This window comes from Drosophila tropicalis, unplaced genomic scaffold, assembly GCF_018151085.1.
Source record: "Drosophila tropicalis isolate 14030-0801.00 unplaced genomic scaffold, ASM1815108v1 contig_697, whole genome shotgun sequence".
In the NCBI taxonomy this organism is placed as follows: Eukaryota; Metazoa; Arthropoda; class Insecta; order Diptera; family Drosophilidae; genus Drosophila; species Drosophila tropicalis.
Genome location: NW_027173179.1, coordinates 70282 through 88150, shown reverse-complemented (window position 1 = coordinate 88150; position 17869 = coordinate 70282). Strand labels below are relative to the sequence as shown.

General features: G+C 36.8%; 1 long non-coding RNA gene across 1 annotated transcript in view; it reads left to right on the top strand.

Annotated features, from left to right (window-relative positions):
• The window catches only part of LOC137579556 (uncharacterized), a 61531-nt gene extending 52955 nt beyond the window's left edge, over positions 1–8576 (top strand). Inside the window, exon 3 of the long non-coding RNA XR_011032835.1 lies at positions 8533–8576. This is a non-coding gene — a long non-coding RNA (uncharacterized lncRNA). The remainder of the gene's footprint in view (positions 1–8532) is intronic.
• Positions 8577–17869: the final 9293 nt, after the last annotated feature.

The window sequence follows — 17869 nt, the reverse complement described above, 5'->3', positions numbered from 1 at the left end:
ACAGACACCGGCTGATGTCTAATAAAACCAAGATGGACATTATTTGCTTGGCGCAAGCTTGTGCTAAAATTCTCCTGAGGACAAAAAAATTTGTCGTTGGCATGTTCAATTCCCAATGCAGAGAGCAGCCACATTGTAGGAAGATTGTTGTTTAAAATGGACCGTTAGCTTCATTATATTTGATTGCGAACTTAACAATCATCTTTATTTTTATTTATTTTGGTTTAACCTAATACATAACAAAAGTGCATAATGAATTTCTGAGAGAGAGTGTAGTATATACATTGTTGTGGAACCGATTGTCATTTCATTTATATTCCTAGGTCTTAACATAGTCTTAGTGTCATGAATGATGTTGTACATCTTACTATGCATTTGTTAATGTATTTTTATAAATTGTTCTGAAATATGCTGGCGCTAGTCTGCTGCTCTGTCTTTCTCTTTGTTTTTCTTTATAAGCCTACGTGTCCTTCGTAGTTGCATGAGGATCACAACTTTAGTAACAAGCAATCAAACAAAGGATCAAGGCGTGTTCTAGGAGTGGCAGACACAGTTCGGTGAAGTTACAAAAAATAGTAAAATTAAGTTTCATAAGTAATATTAAACGCTTTGGTTTATTATTCACCATATATATTATACAAAATAATTCACACAATCGAGTTCGAACGCTTATGTTTATATTTTTGCATCAATGTGTGGCTGTGGTTACATATAGCATACATATACGCTATACGACCGTTTCAATGAGGTAGTAGCAGCTAAACAAATGCAAGAGGATACACCATATTTGAGGCATTCGCCACCTTTGGTCACCTGTCATTGACGTGACGTTCACAAGCAAACTAATCATGTGCACCATTGGCGACATCCATCCATCCACAAACACAGTTGCACCGAAATAATTCATAAATGTACAGGGTGGACACAGTAAATCCGAAAACCTTTGCATCAGTATGTCTGTACAGAGAAGTCAAAGCAGTCACAAAAGGACTGTCTACTTGTAGAATACTGAAATTGCTGAGCAAAAGATGCCTGCGAGCACGTCCATATTACCAGAGAGCTCGAAGACAAGTCGATTTTATAAGCAGAAGTCGATTGCAGCAGAAATCGGCCGAATAGCCGCAGAAACGGTGGTGTTTTCAGACTTAGCAAATCATTGGATGGTATACCCTATCTTAGAACTGAAGCTGTCCTCATAAGCAACTGCAAGAATGTGGAAGTTGACAAATTCAGCTGCAGACATTTAGAGTAAGTTCTAACAGAACCAACAGGTACCTTTGAGTACTACTATTTACGAGACTCTGTTTTAAGAAACACCTGCAACACATCAGCACAAAGCACTCAGCCGAATAACGATTACCGCAAGGGGCACAAGGCAAGCACAAAGCTTACAAACGTCGTAAAATCATCATACTTTATGGTGCACCGGAAGCGATGCAACGCAAAATATATGAAAAATGGACTTGTTTCTCCATACCGTCTTGGCGCCATTTCCGATGATCCTGCATTAATCATTGAAGGAATGACACCGATCGACAAACAAGCAAAGGATGGCCGAACTATTTTCCAGCAAAGCTAGGCTCAATATTGGACCCCTTCAAATAGGAAAATAGGAAATCTCGCTGAGGTAATTGGAGAACCTTTATAGTCGCCAACCTGACCAAGTGCATAGACTAAATTATCTTTTTTCACTTTTCATTTTGTTTATGTTTTCCATTTGTGTGTGTAATTAATGTAGGAAATGAAGTGTCAGGCAGGCATAATCATTGCAATCGTTTGGTACCGAGTGAGCGAAACAGAACGACACATAGCGGCCGTACCTATCTGGTCGACTCACTTATGGAAAAATAAAGTAGAAGCGTCGATCGGAAAGCACTCGCAATCGTACTCTCGCCTCGATCACATCGCACACCCAAATTTGTCGCTAAGGCCATTATAATAATTAATAAATATATGTATTCTTAACACAAAGAAACATTGTTAATAAATAATAAAGTTTAAATAAGGAAATCACATCCTTAAATAATATTGAACTAAATAACCAGGAATATTCCAATCCTACAAACTGGGGGCTCAACCGAGATTTCTAGCCCAAGACAATTAGTGAAAATCGTGTGTGTGAAGTTCGCAAATGAACAAAAAATTGTTAAAATTGCAAGTCAAGGTTGTTAGCGAACGAATTTCAAAAGACGCAACCACTACAAGTTCAAAAAACTAGTGGAAGTTGGCGCGACTGTACGAGAGGCGACGAGTAGAGGGTGAGACGGTGAGCGGTCGGACGACGCAAGAAGAGCGTCACCCAGAATTTTGGCGCCGTTTAGGCAAAAATCGGCGGCTGAAGTTGAGAGCAGCTCGAGAAGGGTGGTGACTCGAGAGGAAAAGAGAAAGCAGACAGCGGACACGAAGTTGATGATAACCAGTGTTCACTGTGGAAGCAGACAGACGGAGAGAGCAGACAGCGGACACGAAGTTGATGATAACCTATGTTCACTGTGGAAGCAGACAGACCAAGAGAGAGGACAGCGGACACTAAGTTGATGATAATTAGTTGTCACTGTGGAAGCAGACAGACGGAGAGAGCAGACAGCGGACACGAAGTTGATGATAACCAGTCTTCACTGTGGAAGCAGACAGACGGAGAGAGCAGACAGCGGACACGAAGTTGATGATAATTAGTGGTCACTGTGGAAGCAGACAGAGAGCACGAAGTTGGTGATAACTTGTGTTCAATGTGGAAATGGAAAACCAAAGGAGAATAGAAAGCGGACAACAAAAACCGTTACAAAAGCAGACGACGACCAAGACCAAACGAGAAGGCAGCAGACACGAATTTGAAACAATTGGTGTGGAAGCAGACAAAGAGAGATCACGAGAACGAGTGGAAAACAGCCGAGTGAGTAGCGACAACAGAGTGAGTGGCAACAGAGAGCGAACCGAACAGTTGCTACAGAGATATTGAGTGGCTCCATAGAGCAGGACGACTATAGTTGGGTGAGCTGTTTAATTATTGTCTTGAGTGTGAGTTACTTTGCTTGCACAACGATATCAGACTGGTGGCAAAATATTGACGAAATTGATGCGAGCTGCAGAGAGCACATTTCTAAGAATCGTCTGAATTAAACCATAACCTAACACAATTTGACCTACATTAACATAGTGTGTAAATCTTGTTAAGTCGTAACAAATTTGATTGATTGATACTAACTAATATATTAATATACCAATCTTGTTAAGCAATATAACTGTAATTAAGTGAAATGGATCGAGGTGAGATTCTAACGTTGCGTTGAGGAGTTGCGCACTAAATTGAGAGAGTTAGGGCTAGAGACTACAGGACTTAAAGCAGAGCTGCAAACGCGTCTACTCGCTCACTACGATCTAATAGAAATTGAGAATGACGGGCAGGAGGCAGATTTCGCCTCGGCTAGAACAATTCGAGAAGTCCCGAATACAGATGTGCAAAGGTCATGGTTCACACTAAAAGATGTGGAGGGAAGCGTTTCAGAGTTTTGCGGGTTAGGTTCGATTGATGTTGTACAATTCATTAGGGAGCTAGAAGAATGCGCTTTAACCGTACAGTGGAGTCAGTTACAGCTTTTTGTGTATGCAAAACAATTGTTAAAGGGAGCTGCATTATCGCTTATACGTAGTAAGGGAGATATTTGTAGTTGGGAGTCCCTGAAAGTAGCTTTGAAAAACGAATTTACAGTAAAGGTTTCATCAGCAGAAGTTCATAGAAGACTGGGCAATCGACAGTTAAAGAGAGGTGAGAACTTGTATGAGTTGTATCGATTTGGATGACGAAAGTTTAATCGAGTATTTCGTAGAAGGTATACCAGGCATGAGAGCAAATAAGGCATTATTGTATCAGGCCAGAACAGTGGATGCGTTGAAAGTTCAAATAGAGACCTACTTAAAATCCTATGATCCTAGAAAGTCGTCAAAGAAAACAACATTCGATTCATCTGTGCACAAGCAAGGTAGAGATAATATAGAGAAAAATTCGATAACAAAAGGTGATCGCAAATGTTTTAAGTGTGGTGATCCTTCACACATCATGAGAGACTGTAAAAAGAAAACGTTTACTTGTTTTAAATGTGGCAAAACAGGCCATCGTTCGTTTGAATGTAAAGATAAAGATACCACCAAAGTTGAAAGCACCAATGTTGTAGATGATAAATTAATAAAAGCATCAGGTAAATTTACTGATTCGGGTTTGGAGTTGAAAGAAGTAACTTATAAATCGATTAAGTTCAACGGTCTAATTGATAAAGGAGCAAATTTGAGTCTCATACGTAAAAGCGTATTTGTTAAACTCGGAATTAAGTCATTAACTGGATATTCGAAGACCCTTACAGGCATTGGTGGAAGTCATGTGATGACCTTTGGTAGTTTTAGCATAACTGTCAAGATAGACGGCATTGAGATGGAAGTCGAGTTTCATATCGTTCCTGATGAAGACATGGCATATGAGGCAATTTTAGGTAGAACCATATTAGATCACGACGATTTGGTTGTTACCAAGAAAGGTACAAAGTTTGTGAGCATCAACAGAAAAGAATCACTGTGTAACGCGAATAAATCTTGTGCTGAGTTGTTTAAGGAATTTGAAAGTATGTGTATGCACAGTGCAGAACAGAATAAAGTGGAAATCAAGAGTGACTTGTCACATATCAGTGCAGAAATCGGTAGTGAAGTCAAGAAGTTGATTAAAAGTTACAAACCTATTAGAAATACAAACACTCCTATAGAAATGAAGATTGTACTAACAGATGAGTTGCCAGTTTATCAGCATCCAAGGCGTCTAGCAGAGTCTGATCAGAAAATCGTTGATAGTACAGTACAAGAATGGTTGGAGGAGAAGATAATAAGGCCAAGTTTTTCCGAATATGCTTCGCCTGTTGTACTTGTAACAAAGAAGAATGGGAAAAAGCGTCTGTGCTGCGATTACAGAAAGCTAAATGAGAAAGTGGTCCGAGATAATTATCTCTTTTCCTATGCCACAGATGGACCGTACTAGAAGAACTTCAAAGTGCGTTGGTTTACACTACTTTAGATCTAACAAACGGGTTTTTCCATGTTCCTGTTGAGGAAAAATCTCAGAAGTACACAGCATTCGTAACTCAGAATGGTCAGTATGAATTCCTGTACGTACCATTCGGAATTTCCAACTCTCCAGCAGTTTTTACCAGATTTATAATGGCAGTAATGAGAGAATCAGTGAAGAATGGAGATGCAGTGGTGTATATGGACGATATAATTATACCAAGTGTTAGCGTGAATGATGGTCTAATTAAACTTAAAAGGGTGTTGAAGATAGCTGCGGAAAATGGGTTGAGAATAAACTGGGAGAAATGTCAGATACTGCAAAGCAAAGTAAATTTTTTGGGCTATTTAGTTGAAAATGGAAGTATTAAGCCAAGTAAGGAGAAGACTGATGCCGTTTCAAGATTCCCGATCCCACATGATAAGAAGTCAGTTCAACGATTTTTAGGGTTAACATCGTATTTCCGTAAATTTATCGAAGGATACGCAGTAACAGCTAAGCCCTTGACTGACATTTTGCGAAAGGACAACAAGTTTGAGTTTAAGGAATTGCAAATGGTAGCGTTTGAGCAATTGAAATTAGCATTGATCAAAGGTCCTGTTTTAAAGTTATACAATCCTAAGCTAGAGACTAAAATTCACACTGATGCCTCGAAACACGGTTTCGGAGCTGCGCTTTTACAGAAAGATTCAGAAGATGGTTTATTCCATCCGGTACAATATATGAGTCGGAAAACTAAACCTTGCGAAGAGAAGTATGATTCATATGAACTTGAGGTTTTAGCAGTTATTGGAGCATTAATAAAGTGGTGTATATATGTGTTAGGATTGGGATTTAAGATTGTCACGGATTGTAATGCGTTCACGATGACAATTAAAAAGAAAGAGGTTCCGTTGCGTGTAGCACGTTGGGCAATGTACCTACAAGATTTCGATTATCAGATCGAACATCGTTCAGGTTCAAAGATGCGGCATGTGGATGCCTTGAGCCGTTTATCTTGTTTTCTGCTAACTGACACTATAACCCATAAATTAAGGGAAGCACAGTTGTCAGATGATTGGACTAAATTGATTAGGAGCTTAGTTCAACAGAAAGGATATGAAGATTTTTACATTGAAAACGAAATATTGTTAAAGGACCCTAATCGAGAACTTATTGTCGTTCCCTCGCAGATGGAAAAGGAAATAATACAGATTGCACATAAACAAGGACATTTTGGAGCTAGAAAGACTCAGGATATTGTAGAAAAATCGTATTATATTCCAAAATTAAAAGAGGAGGTAGTCCGTGTTGTTGAGTGTTGCGTGGAATGTCTTATTGTTAATGCCAAGACCGGCAAAAAGGAAGGATATTTGATGCCAATAAGTAAAGGAGATCAGCCATTGATGACATATCACATTGATCACGTTGGCCCGATGGAGGTCACAACAAAGCGTTACAATCATATACTTGTTATTGTTGATGGGTTCTCTAAGTTTGTATGGTTGTATCCGACTCGTGGAACAGGAGTCGAGGAAGTACTTATTTCTCTTGAAAAGCAGGCCATAATTTTTGGTAACCCGATGAAAATAATTTCTGACAGGGGAGCAGCATTCACGTCCAATGCGTTTAAGGAAAATTGTAACAGACAGGATATACAGCATTTACTGATAGCAACAGGTGTACCCCGTGGCAACGGCCAAGTAGAAAGGATGCATAAGATAATAGTTCCAATGATTTCAAAGCTAAGTCAAGAGAATGAGGGAAACTGGTACAAGTATGTGTGTCGTGTGCAACAATTTGTTAATAATACTGCTCCAAGAAGTACAAGAGTTACACCTTTTAAGATATTGACAGGAATAGAGATGCGTAGTCCTGATGATCCCAAAATGAGAAAGCTGATAACCGATTCGTTAATAGATGAATTAGACTGTGGTCGTGATGAGATTAGAGCGGAGGCTCGAAAGAATATCGATGAAATACAGCAGGAAATGAAAAGAACGTTCGACAAAAACAGGAAATGTGAAAGAAAATACAATTTAAACAAGTTAGTGGCGATTAAACGTACGCAGTATGGGACAGGTCTAAAGTTGAGAGGTAAATACTTAGAACCATATAAAGTCACGAAGGTGAACAGGCACGGTCGATACGACGTTGAGAAGGTTGGCGACGGTGAAGGACCTTGTAAGACCTCAACAGTGGCTGAGTTCATGAAACCTTGGCTAGGATCATTCGGGTCGAATGACTTGTCAGGACAGCCGATTGTAGGAAATGAAGTGTCAGGCAGGCATAATCATTGCAATCGTTTGGTACCGAGTGAGCGAGACAGAACGACATCTCTATCTGGTCGACTCACTTATGGAAAAATAAAGTAGAAGCGTCGATCGGAAAGCACTCGCAATCGTACTCTCGCCTCGATCACATCGCACACCCAAATTTGTCGCTAAGGCCATTATAATAATTAATAAATATATGTATTCTTAACACAAAGAAACATTGTTAATAAATAATAAGGTTTAAATAAGGAAATCACATCCTTAAATAATATTGAACTAAATAACCAGGAATATTCCAATCCTACATTAATTGCCACCTATTGATTAGTTTTTTTAACTTTTTAACAAACAAATTAAGACAAGAAATCCCTTGCAAGTCTCTTTCTTACTCTTCCTTACCTACATATACCCGTGTCAACGTAGAAAACATTTTAATATAAAAAGTCTAGTGTTCGGCCAATATGGCATACTATTTGATCGGAAGCTTATATAACAGCTACAAATTATTTGCATCCGATCTTTATGAAATTAAGTATAGTAAAAATATATAGTTTTATGACAATGCACAGGTTTGTATGGCAGTTTATGATTTAGTGGTTCGATTCGGCTTAATCCGAGATATTCAATTTGTGCAGTACATACAAGCTTACATGGAAAATCAACTATGTTGCTTTCACGGTCTACAAGCAGTTCGCGTCGTTGATATATATTGTAGGAGATGCTTCATTCTCTTCTGACGAATAGTGAATTAATAGCAGTCAGACTTAATCATAAATAATGATTTTAGATACATAAATACATATGTGTATGTGGACATATTCAATTTATTTATATCCATATTCAATAGCGTTAACTAATAATAAGTACTAGTTCTTATTGTTAGTTAAGAATAATATAAGACAACACTTTCACTATTGTACTAACATGTTCCTTAGTTATTTATAAAGTAAATGAGAAGAAAAAGCTATATTTGTACATAGACAAAACTTCTAGATGATAGCTGATACACGAACTTTGGCATTCCTATTCCAAAGGAATATGGAAATGGGTTTCGATCGATGAATAATGATCTTACTTATTTTTAGCTACTACGTAGATACATACAAATGTACATATATAGGCATCTATATTTTATACATCAATACTATTTCATACATTTAAGTAATATGCAACAATAAGCCGCAATGTTTACTTAACTTTATATACATATTATTTTATTTTTATTTCCAGCTACTGCGCATAAACTTAATAAAAAATGGGTACTAGATTTGTTAGCAGATTCGCGTTTTTACTATATAACTTTTCTTCTATTTTGTCTATTATAAAAAGTGGTAAGTGATTATTATAATGAGCTTTTTGTGTTTGTTGGGCTTGTTTTCTTTTTATAAAATATTACATTTAATACAAAAATTAAAGTTTCAATTTTTGGCAATTTCCCTACTTTTCCCGCAACAATACCATAATATTGCATATCTGCCGAAATATGAATAGAATAATACTGTCTTGTTACTGTAAGAGTAAACTTTAATTACTTTTTTTTTTTTTTAATTTCATTTATTGGTTAATTGAGTTAGGTTGACTTAATAAATAACAGTATATCATTTTTTTTTTTCAACTTTTGCTAGTCTCTCATCGAGCTCTCGGCAGAAATAGATGTTTGTAATTTAGACTTTCTTTTCAAAAATAAATTTGTTTTTGTATATATACTTAAAAGCTAAATTAGTGTAATGAAACCAAAATCGATCGCAACAAAAAGTAAGGAAAAAATATGCGTAAGTAGGGTAGTTTAAGATAAAAGAAGAGAAGAAAACAAATTTTAAGACCGAGCCTCAATTTCTATGAGCCACCAGAAAAGCTTCCTTGATGCTTACTGGAATTCTTTGTCTCTGATCGATAGAGATGTATCAAATCTTTTATTTTCAACAGTTAAGCTTTTCGATTGTATTGACTTATTATTTGCTCTTCTCAGAATGTGGTAAAGGATAGGTATGCCGCAACTGTCTTGTATAAATCCTCTTTTATCTAGAAGAAGGAATGATTCAGGGGGTGAGAACCCGTTACATATTGCTTGCTCTAAGTAGAGATCATCTTCATAGTATGGAGCTTTAATAAGATCGTTAGAGCTCTCCAGACAGCGGCAGATGTGCCTTCTAATAAGATTTATAATTTGATTATCAATCCTTATTATACTTGCAGCGTTATAAAGTTTATTGTTGGAATAAAATCTTATCCAGTTACTAGCTGGAATTCTATATAATGAGGTGCAAGCTCTGAGAATCTTTCTTTCAAACATTCTAATTCTTTCCATGTATGCTGGTGAAATTAAGTACCATATTGGGCAATGCCTTTCTGTACAATTGATATGCGCTCATTGCCTTGGAGAGTTGTAGATTGATGTAATCATTGGAACTTGTCAAAATGTACCCCCAAGTATTTCAACCTATTAGCGAGAGGAATGGTTTCGTTGGACATGTTAGAGACAACTTGGAATCTTTTCCAATTTTTTCTGACATTATAATTGCATTTGCTAATTGGAGGTCGAAAAAGAATACTTTCGCATTTACTAATATTTATTTTAAGATGCCAGTTTAGTGTAAATTCTTCTAGTGTATTGAAGCTTTTTTGTAGGTTTTTGTTAATTTTGGCTATTGTTTTGTCTGCATTGTAGATAACAATATCATCAGCGTAGGCTATAATATTTTCAATTTTTTCCAGTAAATCGTGTATAAAGATAGTAAACAACAAATGAGATCATATTGTATATTGACATTAGAAGGTGTAAGGGGAATTTAAAGCTAATTAATTTTGCAATTAGTCCTTTAATCCAAACCGTATCAAATGCTTTTTCAAGATCGACAAAACAAGCGCCAACAACATGTTTTTTGTTCCAATTCCAGTTGATTTCAGATGTTAAGAGGTTCATTGCATGAAGTGTTGAGTGATTAGATTTAAATCCGAATTGTTTATTGCATACGATTTTGTTTTTGGCACAAATTTTATGTATGTTTAAATTAACTAGTATCTCAAATACTTTGCTTATATTAGGGAGTAGACTAATAGGTCGTAGGTTATTTATTTCGTTCTTGTCTACCTTTTTCTTTGGTATGACTACTAGCTTAGCAGTTTTCCAAAAAGAGGGGTAATATGCGTTATTTAACATGTTGTTAAAACTTGAACAATATTCAAGAAGAAGGCCTTTTGGTATATGTTTCAGAATTATGTTTGGGATTTCATCGATTCCTGATGAGGTTTTAGGCTTTAAGTTAACGAAAATTGCACTTAGTTCATTGCTTGTAATAAAATAGTCATAAGTCTGGCTTTTTGTTAGGCAATTAGCTCTTTTGTTTACGCGGAATTCAATAAGTGTAGATTGTATGTTGTCAAATCTATTTTTAATATCTAAAAATTGATTGAAACAGTACTCTACATTGCTATGGACAGAATTGGTCCCTGCACTCTGTTTTTCAGAGTGGACCACTTCAAAAAAATTACCTATAAAGTTGAGAATGGCTTGCTCATTTTCCAGCACTAAATTGTTTGAACCAGGGTCTTTGTAAAGGAAATCGGGGTGTGTATTGGCCTTTTGCAGGAGGTTTCTGAAATCGACAGTGTCTGGTATGGTTATGTGATCTAAAGTATGGCTGATACCTTTAAGAAAACATTTTTTAATTGTTGCAAATTTAAGTGGATCAGAAGGAGTTAAGTTAAGAAGCTGAGACCCCACCATCTTGTTGTAGTGCAATATTATGTTTTCAGTCATAAGTTTCTTGATAAGTTTTAATTTGGTTTTTGCTAGTTGTAGAGTAGAGAGTGGAACTATTTGTTCTAGTCTATTGTGTTTTTTTATAAGTGTTAGGACCTTGCTTTTTTCTTTTTGTAATTTTTTCATAACACTACTTTTAGTGAGTATGTCTAGTGTATGTGTATTCTTGTATTTTGGTACACTTTTATTGATTGCCGTTGTAAGGATCTTTTCTAACTTCAGTAAGTGATAGTCTATTTCTGTATTAGATAAATTATAATCATTGGGAGTAGGTATTTCTCCTTGAAGCAAGGACGAACATTTATTCTTAAATGAGACCCAGTTGGTCCTTTTAAAATCGCGTTTTAATAATTGTCGTGGTTCAGAAAGAAGAAAAAAATATTCTCTACCCTGGCAAGATACATTTATTACAATTGCACGGTGGTCACTATCAAAGTCCAAGCATTCTAAGCAGTTCACAGATTCATTAGTTTTGTGTATCATTAAGTTATGATCTGACAGGCAAATATCTAAGAAGGAGCTTGATCTTTCGAAAGATGGTGTTTGAGATGCATATAAATTACAACGATACCTAATTTCGTTGCGACACAAGAAGTTTTGGATTGCAGCATGAATTGCCCCAATTTGTATGTTTACAGTTCATGTCACCAGCTATAATATAGTGGTGGCTAGTGTTGTCAAGCTTAAGAGTTTCAAATAAAATGTTAAGTTCGTTTTGAAATGAACCGCTTTCGTTTCCTGAAGGACAGTATACGGCAGCCAGAAATATGCATTTATTAGACTGTAAATAAAGCTTTACCACACATGCCTCAATGTGTGAGAAAAGGTTTAAATTGTCTCTGATATTTTATACTATTTTTTATTAGTATTGCGACGCCTCCCCCTCTGGAACCGATGTCTCTATCTTTTCTTATTACTTCGTATCCGTTAATGTACAATTTGTGCATGCGATTGAGCTTCGTTTATTCAACATAAGGATATCAGGCTTGTTTTCAATAATGAACTGATTAAGCTCAATTCTTTTGGATGTACTAACTAGTGAATTTACGTTAATTGAAATTATTTTTAAAGTATTTTTAATGTTCGTGGGGTGCCTGATAGTATTCATGATGTGTATACTAAATTACAAATAGTGTCTACCCGAGCGGTTTGAAATTCGAGTTGTTTTTGAAGATTTTCAATTTGTTTACTTAAAGCTAAAAGAGATTTTTGTATATTTATAAGAACTGAATCACTTTGGGGGTCTAAATTTAGATTACCTATATTCGCTTCTTTGCATACATCGGCGTATCTTATATTAGGGTTAATTAGTTTAGTAGAATAGTTTTGGGTTAATGTTGTTTGTCTTTTCTTATCCCTGATCCTCTGTTGGAGTTCTTAGTATCACTCGCATCCTTTATACGAGGCCGGGTGGCCACTCTTCTTGCAGAGTACACAGAACAGTTTCTCCTTGTTACACTCAGAGTTTTTGAGGATGGGGCAGGGTGCGTCGCCGTGCTGGGCACCACATTTCACACATCTAGATGGAAGGTTACAGTTAGCAGAACTGTGAAAAAAACGTTGACACTTTCTACATTGAGGAATCTCCGCTCGGCGTAGTGGTTCCCATTTAATGCAATGATGTTAAATCGCTTTAATTGCTTTTAAAGCATTTGCGCTGCTTTCTGCGCTTATTTGCACCAAAAACATAGGTAAGACAATTTTCCGTTCCGCAGAGGATTTTGTGCTGAAGGGTTTTACTTGTACGAATTTTAGAGCTTCTGATTCAAAAGTTTTTAAATCACTGAAAATTTCCTGTACGTCTGAATCCCCACTTAGGCCTTTCATTAGATATGTTTTGGTTTTGAGGCTCCTAGGTGTATAGGAGAAAAATTGAGCGTTGGATTTTTCCAGGTGGCCACGTACTTTTATGTAATCGTTCATGTTTGTCAAGAAAACGGCAGTTTTGTTTTGGTTTAGTTCTCTAATAGTGAATTGTGTAATTTTTAAACCAGTTTTAATTAGTTTTATTATTTGTTTTGCTTCAATGTTAAACACATTTATTGGGGGTATATGTTTGTTGTTGTTTTTACTGGACTTTTTAATATTTTCTGCATTGGGCCCTGTACCCCCCGTTATAGTTGAGGTGATTTTTGCAGCTTTAGAAGTTGACGGTGATGGTATGGGCTCATCTGTTGAAGCTGTTGTTGTTTTTGCTGTTACTATATCGCAGTTTTTGCTTTGTGCACTATTTCTTTTATTGAGACCAGCTTGTAATTGCACATGCTGCGTAAAGCTTTCAAGCACTTCTTTTTAGAACATTTTGAATGTTGTCGATCCGTATGTACCACTGAGCCCCAGTAATTGTTCTCAGAATCTTCGTCTGCGCCCTTTTTAGGTTTTTGATTTTGCTGGCATTATCCTATTGAACGGCACCGTAAGTCCAGATGGGCTTCAGTAGGGTGTTTTTAAATAACTTCGGTTGTACTCTTAATCATCTGGTAATCTGTCAATTCCCGTGGTGTTTACTATAGAATTTTGCGGCGTCAGCGACACAACGGAAAAGTACGCATTATTGCATTGAACGGAAAGTCGACGCTCGTGCTGTTATTGTCTAATTGTAAGTGGTTCTTGTAGCAGTTGCTGGGGAGGATGGAGCGAACTTGGGCCCGAATTGGTGGTCATGGCTTTTCCAAGATTACGCAATTTGTGATTAGGCGTTATCTGAGACGAAATTAGCAATTTGTTATTTTTGCAAACGCCGTCTTTTTTTTTTTTTTGCACGAAAACTTGCGGAGCGTAACTTGCGTATCTTGTGCAATTTGTCGTAATTGTCTAAGTCCTTAGGCGATTATGTTAAATTTTTTATTTAGATAAAAATTCGATTTGACTTATCAAAGCTGCCTCGAGTCATTAAATTGGCAAGTGGAGGAAGTTTAAAATTTGATGACCCATCCAAGCGTAGTACAGGTATTTTTACCAGTTCCAAATAAGGCGTTTGATTTCAATAACACTGCACTGCAGCTTAATAAAATTATTATACCATACACCCATAGGGTGAAATGGTATATTAAAGTCGCCAAAATGTATGTAACAGGCAGAAGGAAGCTTCTCCGACCCTATAAAGTATATATATTCTTGATCAGGATCAACAGCCGAGTCGATCTAGCCATGTCCGTCTGTCCGTCCGTCCGTCCGTCCGTCCGTCCGTCTGTATGAACACGCAGATCTCGGAGACTATAAGAGCTAGAGCCACCAAATTTGGTATGTATACTCGTGTAGTATGCACATGTTCAAAGTTAATTGGAATTTTGGCCACGCCCCCTTACGCCCCCAGGAATCACATAAAACTGTTTTTCTTAAAAAGTATGACAGCTAGAGACATCAAATTTAGTTTGTATACCCGATTAGTTAGTGCGCAGAAACTAACTGTTCAAACTTTTGCCATGCCCCCTTACGCCCCCAGGAATCACACAAAACTGTTTTTCTTAAAAAGTATAATAGCTAGAGACATCAAATTTAGTTTGTATACCCGACTAGTGAGTGCGCAGAAATTAACTGTTCAAACTTTTTGCCACGCCCCCTTACGCCCCCCAGGAATCACACAAAACTGTTTTTCTTAAAAAGTATAATAGCTAGAGACATCAAATTTGGTTTATATGCTCGTTTAGTTAGCGCGCAGAAACTAATTGTTTAAACTTTTTGCCACGCCCCCTCCCGCCCCCGGAATTTACATAAAAGTGATTTCCTTAAAAACTATGATAGCTACCGACATCAAATTTAGTATGTAGACTAGCTTAATAGACGCGCAGATATTCGCTATTTAAAAATTTTGCCACGCCCACTTCCGCCCCCGCAAATTAAACAAAACTGATTTAATCAAAAACTAACAAAGCTAAAGTCACCAAATTTAGTATGTATACTGGCATAGTATGCGCGGAGAATTTATATATTTTCACATTTTGCCACGCCCACTTCCGCCTCCATAATTTAGAAAAAACCGATTTCCTCCTGTAGTTTTTTGACTATCGCACTTAATTTTGGCAGACTAATTTATCTTATCTATTTCTACCAAACTATCAAATTTTATTGAAATCGGACTAGAAACATGTAAAATATGCGTATGAACGTATTTTACTACGCGGTCCACAAGGCCAGAATTGGACGTTGGCTAGTAGCGGCGCTAGAGTGCTCGTGTGTTTGTAGAGTGAGCGAGATAGCACATAGTATAAGACATGTAAAAACAATTTGATAGACATACATTTGGTCTTCGAAATTTGAAATATTTGTTTCACCAGGTGTATGGTATACCCAAGTCGACGAGTCGACTTACTTGCTTCATTTTGTAATGCATATGCATTCTTTTTGATTGACATTTTGTCAACAATTTTGTAAGAGAAAAATAGTCAATTGATGGCTTTGCCTTCGCAAATTTTAGATATTCTTTTTAAGATCTTTTCTTTTCTTCCTCCATCTAGGGCTATTCCTGCACAGTTTAATTATTGTTATCGTTTTCAAACTGACTTTGACTCAGTAATGCGTCTGAAAAACCATTAGAGTTTTTATGATACATTTTTTTTTATTGATGGACCTGAAAATGAAGTGATCTCGAAAAAAAAACAAATAATGGTGAATGGTAAATTCCGACTAGAATTTCATTTTCATTGTTTCAACTAAAGAGGCGGAGTGAGTAAATTCTCTACAACTCCAACATTAAATCGACGACACAAACAACACATACAGCGCTCATCTGAACCAACACCGGCTCCCTTAGAGGGCTATACGGCCTTCAAAAAATCGGAAAAATTGACAACTTTTGGATCTTTCGCTTGAGTGTTGACGATCCTGATTCCGCCGTCCAGTCCGACGCTGGTGGCAACCACTCGAGCCGCCATCCACTGCTGCAGCGATGGCTTGTCCTTAGCTTTACCTCAGTGAAATAAGTATACATATGTGTATTGTCATTTTGGGGAAAAAAAAATGAATGAAAAAGCAAATACAAATTTTTGGTTTTTTAATCTTAACAACATATTTTTTTGTAATTATTAAAATTAAAATATTGAATTCACAAAGTTTATTCCATATGAAATAGGTATACATATGTGCAAAAAAATGAATACACCAAGTTAAACAAACATTTTAAATTTCGAAAACCAAATGTATGTCTATTAAATTGTTTTTACATGCTTCATACTATGTGCTATCTCTCTCACTCTACAAACACACGAGCACTCTAGTGCCGCCACTAGCCAACGGCCAATTCTGGCCTTGTGGACCGCTTAGAAAAATACGTTCATTCGCACATTTTGCATGTTTCTAGTCCGATTTCAATAAAATTTGGTAGTTTGGTAGAAATAGATAAGATTAATTAGTCTGCCGAAATGCGATAGACAAAAAACTACAAGAAGAAATCAGTTTTTTCTAAATTTTGAAGGCGGAAGTGGGCGTGACAAAATTTTTATACAGCCAATATCTGCGCTTCTATTAAGCTAGTCTGCATACCAAATTTAATGTCGGCTGCTGTAATAGTTTTAAAGAAAATCAGTGTTCATACAGACAGACGGACCGACAGACCGACATGTCCAGATCGACTCGGCTGTTGATCCTGATCAAGAATATATATACTTTATAGGGTCGGAGAAGCTTCCTTCTGCCTGTTACATATATTTTGTCGACTTTAATATACCATTTGATTATATGGGTGTATGGTATAAAAACCTACCACAGAGAAACAAATTAGCAAGCCAGTACGCCCAAGAGGTTAAAAAGCTTACTGAATCTCTGGAAGGAGCCTTCATACACGATGGTACAATCGTCGAAATAGCTAAAAAGGATACACTTTCACTTGCTACAGAGATTTTAACAATTGTATAAACAATCAAGTACGAAATAAACTAAAAAATGGATTGTTGTGTGACATAAACGAACCAACAACAAAGTTCGTAAACGGTTGCACATCGGAAACAGAACAGATAAACTCGGTCCTGCACTACCATCAGCAACAATACAACCGAAATGGACAAAATAATTACCGTGGCAGAGGTAACTAACAAAATAACGGTTAAAGGAATAACAATATTACCAGTGGATATTGTGGAACTCACGATACAATAACCGAGGAAGCACTAATTCCATTCGAGGTAATTTCAGAGGTAATTCCAACCAAGGTAATTCCAATAATGGAAATGGTAATGTACGAATTTCCCAAAGTAATTCGGAAAACCAATAAGTCCCTACAGATATTCAGGTGAAACTGTGAATGTATACATTACACATTCAATTGTGGCCCTGGTATTTTCATCAAAATCAAAAATGAAATGTTCACTCCAATTGTTAGGTACTGGTGCGCAGACATATCAATAATAAAAAAAAAAATATAAGAAGGTAACTTCGGCTGCCGAAGTTTATATATTTACCCTTTAGTCCTTGGCCATAATATTTTTACTTGGTCCAAATTTTTTTCTGTATAAATGCACAGACAAACACTTCCAAATATACACAGACTGCTTTTGTAGCGCAGCGTCTGTGTGTGTATGCGTGTGCTCAGCTGCTCTGTGGATTTCAAGCAATGACGTGGTAGGCTGGCTGCAGCGCTATCGAGTTGTATTGACTGGAACTTGTGTTCTATTTATCTGATCTGATTGAAATTTCGGGATCTGATGTTTTATATACAAACAACAAAGAGATACTCCAATTTCTTCAACTTTGTTTCTTCTAGAACTATATGCAAGGGTATCAACAGATAACTTCGAACATATAGATTCTTCAACCACAATTGAAATATCAGGAATCAGTGAAGGTTCAAATCGTTCCACAGGCCTAACC